The sequence below is a fragment of the Scardinius erythrophthalmus genome, assembly GCF_964197995.2.
Source record: "Scardinius erythrophthalmus genome assembly, chromosome: 16".
Classification (NCBI taxonomy): domain Eukaryota; kingdom Metazoa; phylum Chordata; class Actinopteri; order Cypriniformes; family Leuciscidae; genus Scardinius; species Scardinius erythrophthalmus.
The window spans coordinates 29,985,672-29,992,374 of NC_138236.1; positions in this window are offsets into that span (position 1 = coordinate 29,985,672).

Genomic DNA, 6,703 nt, shown 5'->3' on the forward strand with positions numbered 1-6,703 from the left:
CAGGGAAGCTGTGCGCAAACAGGAATATATATTATTTTTCAAAAATAGAAAAAAGCACCCCAGAAAAAAGGGCACTTTCTCTCCAGGAATAAAAAGGGCAGGTGCTCAAGCCCCCTTTGATGTCTATGTGTGCACGTGCCTGACTTGGAATGCACAATAATAATAAAAAAACATGATTTATGAAAATGAACAAGAACGGAGTACTTGCAAATGACCTCTTCTGTTGTAAATGTCTCAATTGGGAGAGGGTGTGCAATTTTCAAAGAGTTTAATTAAACGTTCATGTTATATATTTTGGTTGCATTTGTGAGTTAATAAAAACGTAACTGGTTGTGTGAACATAATATCTAAATATCGATTAATCGATCGATATAGCCCTGAATCGAATCGAGTCGTAATCGCATTGCAGAATTTTTTGAGGTATCGGCAAATATCGTATCGCTGGCTGAGAGAATCGATATCGTATCGTATCGTGATGAACTGTCCGATTTACACCCCTACTGAATAGTGAAGTCGTGCTGTAGAGACAGATTGGCAGGGAGGCAGAGAAGCTCAGTCTTTGCCAGGTTGAGCTGCAGGTGATATTCTTTCATCCATGCCAAGATGTCCACCAGACAGCTTGAGATTTGTGCTGCTACTGTGGAATCATCTGGTTGAAATGAAAGGTAGAGCTGTGTGTCATCAGCATAGCAATGGTAGGAGAAACCATGTGCCTGTATGATGGGTCCCAGTGATGTAGTGTATATGGAGAGGAGGAGGGGTCCAAGAACTGAACCCTGAGGAACCCCCGTGGTCAGTTGATGTGCTTTGGATACCTCCCCTCTCCAGGCAACCCTGAAATATCTACCTGTGAGATAGGATTCAAACAAGTGTTTCTATGATGCCCAGTGATGAGAGGGTGGACAGAAGGATCTGATGATTCACAGTGTCAAAGGTAGCAAATAGATCCAGGAGAATGAGACCTGATAATTATGACCGCTGCTAGCATAGCTAGCGAAAGCGGTCAAAAAGGGATTGTCAAAGTTTTTTTTTTTTTTTTGTCGTCATCTACTGAATTTTTCGTCAACGATACCAGGGACACCGAAAATCCGGGGAACATGAAATTTGGTGGGCATGTAGCCCCACTAGACTTTTACGGAAAAATTTCGTTTGGTCCCCGGGGGCCACTCCCCCCCCCCCCCCCCCGCGCTGGGCCCCCCCAAACCCAAAAAATGCTGTTTTTCCTAAATAACTACCTGAACCGTGGCACCGAGGATGAAGAAATTATGGTATGTTGGTCTTAAGGGCCCACATCAACCTAGCCCATAATCACTCATTTGTGATTTGCGCCCCTTCCCATAAAAAATGAAAATGCAATATTATTCTGCTTTAATCGCCCCTATCTTCAGTTGAGATGTTCAGAACTGCACCATATTTCATGTGTATGGTTAACTTGACATCCTCTGGGGGTATGCTAAGTTTCGTAGAATTTCATCCATGGGGGGGTATAAAATAAATTCATTTATGTGCACATTTAGTGACTGTACACTCATCGGCCTGTAGATGGTGCTGTTGAGCGAAGGGTTGCTGGTTTAGGATGATACTGTCATACACACACATGCAGGAATACAAACAAACGCAAGCATGCACTCACACTGACATCCACACGCACAGACACACACCCATACACACACATACAAATCCACATGCACAGACACACACACACACACACACAGACAGACATGCACATACTACTACTTTTTTTAGGTATCAGCCATATACTCGATTTACCAATACCCAATGTGTTATGCTTGGGCAGTATACTAATGAGGTGGGTGGGACATGTTTCATGCCATGTTAGATCACATCCTGAGAGTCTACGCTTTCAGAAAATATATAGTTTATATAGTTGAATCAGTTTTCTCTTCATGGTACAGACCAAAATGTATTATGTGTACACTTTCTTCACCTAAATCCATAAAATCCCATTAATTTCTTCACCTAAATCCATAAAATCCCATTAATTTCAATGGGACATTTACTTAAGTGTTCTACTAGGTACAGTGGGAATAAGTTTAATTTTGTTAACATTGTTTTTTTAAAACTCTGGGACCAGGGCTACAAGATAAAACCACTTTTTTGGGGAAAAAATGTTTTTTATTTCAGTAAAACACAACAAACCCATGCCAAAGTCAGATAACTGACTTTTACCATCAACAGGCACCTCAACCGTTTGGTAGAGGTTTGTAGAAATTGTCTGTGAATTATTAAACAAACTGCCGATGTAGCATGAAAAAGACTTGCTTGAACACAATAAGTGTGTTTTTGAAACTCATTTTTGTAATACATTATGTAGGGAAAACCACTGTTATGGATGTGACGTTTTCACATTATGGATGTTAAGTGTCTTAACTAATGACTTTTGATATAAAACTTAAATAGTAATGGCAAATAATTACGAAACTCTAAATTATCCATGATCCACAGGAATACTCCAGACAGTCTTTTAAAATATACAACTTATAACAGTATAACAACAGTTAAAGAGGTATTGGAGGGGGACAGAAGAGAGAGTTGAATGTTTTGAAAAGTTTTTATGTGTTTGAAGTGCTGTTGATCTTTTTGTCTAAATATGAAGATTTTGCAGCATGTACTTCAACAGAGAAGGATGAGAGCAGAGATCGATACATACTCAGGTCAGAGTTTTTTTTTTTTTTATTTGCGCCATTTTCTCTATTTTTCAGTTTGGTCCGGTGTTCACGAAGAACATCAGATAACCATGGGTTAGAGGGAGTGGCATGCAGTGTTGGGGAGTAGCTAACTACAAGTAGAAACGCTACTAACTTAACAAAAATTTTCAGTAACTTGACAGTAGCTCAGTTGCTTTTAAAACAGTGTAGCTTTTCCAGTAGCTAACTACGTTTTCCAACAAGTGGCGTTGTAGCGCGACCAAAATTTTTGACGAGCCTGCAAAGCATTGAAGCAGTGCAGCGTCTTCTTCTTATTAGATCACAAACTAAAATTGTGCATTGCTGTGTCGAAGACTTAAAGCACATTCAGGTGAATTATAGCCTTTTTAAATTTATTAATTATCCTGCTTTATCGCTGCTATATCAAATGTCTGTTTCTGGTTAATAATTACAATGATGTCCCGCCATAGTTTATTATGAACCAAAAAGATCACCAACATTGTTTTTTGCGCCATTGCTTTGAAAACAAAATCACGATACTGCGCTCATCACACGGCAAAGGCTGTGATCGAATTAAATAGTTTGCGGTCGGTCTCAGAATGCTACAAGCTCCAATAGCGCATGTGCTTTGAGTTTAACATGTATTTTTGACTACACCTTTGTATCCAATTTTTTCCCATACTTTTTGTTCTTGCATTGATGTTACATTTAATTTTGTACTTTGACAGTCAGTTTAAGATATATGCTTATTTGAGCATTATGTGTATCATTGGATAGTTTACAAAATAAAGCAACACTCTTTGAAATAATAATTGTATTTCATTATGTTGTTTTAAACCCCAAATCTTAATTACTCATAACATCCTTCATCAACAATTATTCAGTTATTTGTAATAATGTCATTGTAAAAAAAATCAAAGTAGTTTCAATGTAGTCAAGTCTAGTCACCTTTATTTATATAGCGCTTTTTACAATACAAATTATATCAAAGCAGCTTCACAGTGATAACATGAAAATAATAAAACAAAGTTTGTTTCTAGAAGAAAATTGCGTCATCGTCCACCTTAAGTAAGGCAGATCAATAATATTGTTGAATATTAAATGTCCCCAACTAAGCAAGCCAAAAGCCAAGTCAACAGTGGCAAGGAACCAAAACTCCATCAAGGTGACAGAATGGAGAAAAAAACCTTGGGAGAACCCAGGCTGAGCCTGGATCCGGCGGACTGCGGTAAACCTCGGATAAATAGAGAGACTAATATTAGCGTAGACGCCATCCTTCTTATGATGTAACAAGTACGTCAGGATTTATGGTGAGTGTTCCCGGTTCCGGCTGACCTAATCTATGTAGCATAACATTGAATTATAGAAGTCTATAATGTGTTATGTGTATACTAGGCCAAAGAGATGTGTTTTTAGTCTACATTTGAACTGACAGAGTGTGTCTGCTTCCCGGACAATGTTAGGAAGATTGTTCCAAAGTTTTGGTGCTAAATAGGAAAAGGATTTACTGCCAGCAGTCGATTTTGATATTCTAGGTATTATCAACTGGCTGGAATTTTGAGATCGCAATAGACGTGAAGGACTATAATGCGTTAAGTACTGGGGAGCTAAACCATTTAGTGCTTTGTAAGTAATCAGCAATATTTTAAAAGTTATGTTTAATAGGGAGCTAATGCAGTGTTGACAGAACCGGGCTAATATGGTCATACTTCCTGGCTCTGGTAAGAACTCTAGTTGCTGCATTTTGGACCAGCTGTAGTTTGTTTATTAAGTGTGCAGGGCAACCGCCCATAATAGCATTACAATAATCTAGCCTTGATGTCATGAACGCATGGACTAATATTGTTCTTCATTTTTCATTGAGAGCATATGACGTGATTTAGATATATTTTTAAGATGAAAAAATGTGGTTTTACAGATACTATACACGTGACTTTCAAATGAAAGATTGGTATTAAAGAGCACACCCAGGTTCCTAAACGATGACGAGGACTTGACAGAGTAGCCATCAAGTGTTAGACAGTATTCTAGGTTATTATGTGAGGAAGTTTTTGTCTAATAATTAGAATCTCTGTTTTTTCAGAATTCAGTAGTAGGAAATTGCATCAGCTATGCATTCCGTTAATTTTGTGAATTGGTAAGTTTCGTCAGGGTGTGAAGAAATATAGAGCTGCGTATCATCAGAATAACAGTGAAAACTAATGCCATGCTTCCTAATGATATCTCCTAAGGGTAGCATGTACAGAGTGAACAGCAACGGTCCTAGTACTGAGCCTTATGGTACACCATACTGAAATTTTGATCGATAAGACATCTCTTCATCTACTGCTACAAACTGATAACGGTCAGATAAGTATGATTTAAACCATGCTAATGCAATTCCACTAATCCCAACATAATTTTCGAGTCTATTTAAAAGAATTTTGTGGTCGATAGTGTCAAATGCAGCACTAAGATCGAGTAAAACTAATAGAGAGATACAACCATGATCGGATGATAAGAGCAAATCATTTGTGACTCTAATGAGAACTGTCTTAGTATTATGGTAAAATCCTGATTGAAAATTCTCATTTCTTTCTAAAAAGGAACATAGTTGTGAAGATACTGCCTTTTCTAGTATCTTTGACAGAAAAGGTAGATTCGAGATCAGCCTGTAATTGACTAGCTCTGTACGATCAAGTTGCGTTATTTTAACAACAGGTTTAATATTTAATAAGCGGTTTAATATCAATATTAATGATATTAAGAAGAGGATCTATGACCTCTGGAAGCATCTCTTTCAGTTGCTTAGTCGGTATAGGGTCTAACATACATGTTGGCGATTTAGATGATTTAACAAGTTCAGAAAATTCATTCCTCCCCAATAGCAATGAATGAATCCAATTTTTCCTCATGGAGACTACAGTGCACTGCCTGAGGCGATACTGTAGTAGACGGTTGCATAGTTCTAATTTTCTCCCTGATATTATCAATCTTATAAGTGAAGAAGTTCATAAAGTCATTACTGCTGTGCTGCTTGGAAATGTCTGGGCTAGAAGCTTTATTTTTTGTTAGTTTAGCCACTGTTTCAAATAAATACATATGGTTTTGTTTATTTTCTTCTAATATGGTTGAAAAATAAGCAGATCTAGCAGCTTTTAAGGCCTATCTGTATGCAATCGTGCTCTCTTTCCATGAAATGCGAAGAACCTCTAGGCTCTCTTAAAGGCCTGAGTGTGCTCATTTTACCACAGCGTTGGACTATTTTCTTTAATCTTCTTTAAGCGCAAAAGAGCAACTGTGTCTAAAGTGCTGGAAAAGAGAGAGTTAAATGTTTCTGTCGCAAAATCGAGTTCTTCTAAGCTATCTGGGATGATGAGATGATGAAACTGATCAGGAAGATTATTAATAAAGCAATCTTTAGTGGCAGAAGTGATAGGTCTAACATATTTGTAACACGGAGTTGGCTTTGCAGCCTTGGCTACTCTAGTTTACACGAGACTAGATAATGATCTGAGATGTCATTGCTCTGCTGCAGAATTTCAACAGCATCAACATTGATTCCATGTAATAATATTAGATCTAGAGTATGATTACGACAATGAGTAGGTCCTGACACGTGTTGTCTATCTCCAATAGAGTTAAGAATGTCTTTAAATGCCAATCCCAATGCATCTTTTTCATTATCTACATGTATATTAAAATTAGGACCACCAACAATTAGGACTTTATCTGCAGCTAAAACTAACTCTGATAGAAAGTCAGCAAATTCTTTGATAAAGTCTTAATGATGCCCTGGTTGCCTGTATACAGTAGCCAGCACAAATCTCAAATGTGATTTATCATTTTTTACACTCGATATTGTTACATTAAACACTTTTAAAATAATTATATTTTGAAACTAGACTTCTTAGTAATTCTGAAAATATGACAAGGTTCATGTTTATAACCGTAATCTTGGGGGGTGGACTCATTTAAAGTAATCGTTTGGTTTTAGCCAGGTTTCTGTCAAACACAGCACATCTTGGTTATAGTCTGTAATCATATCATTAACA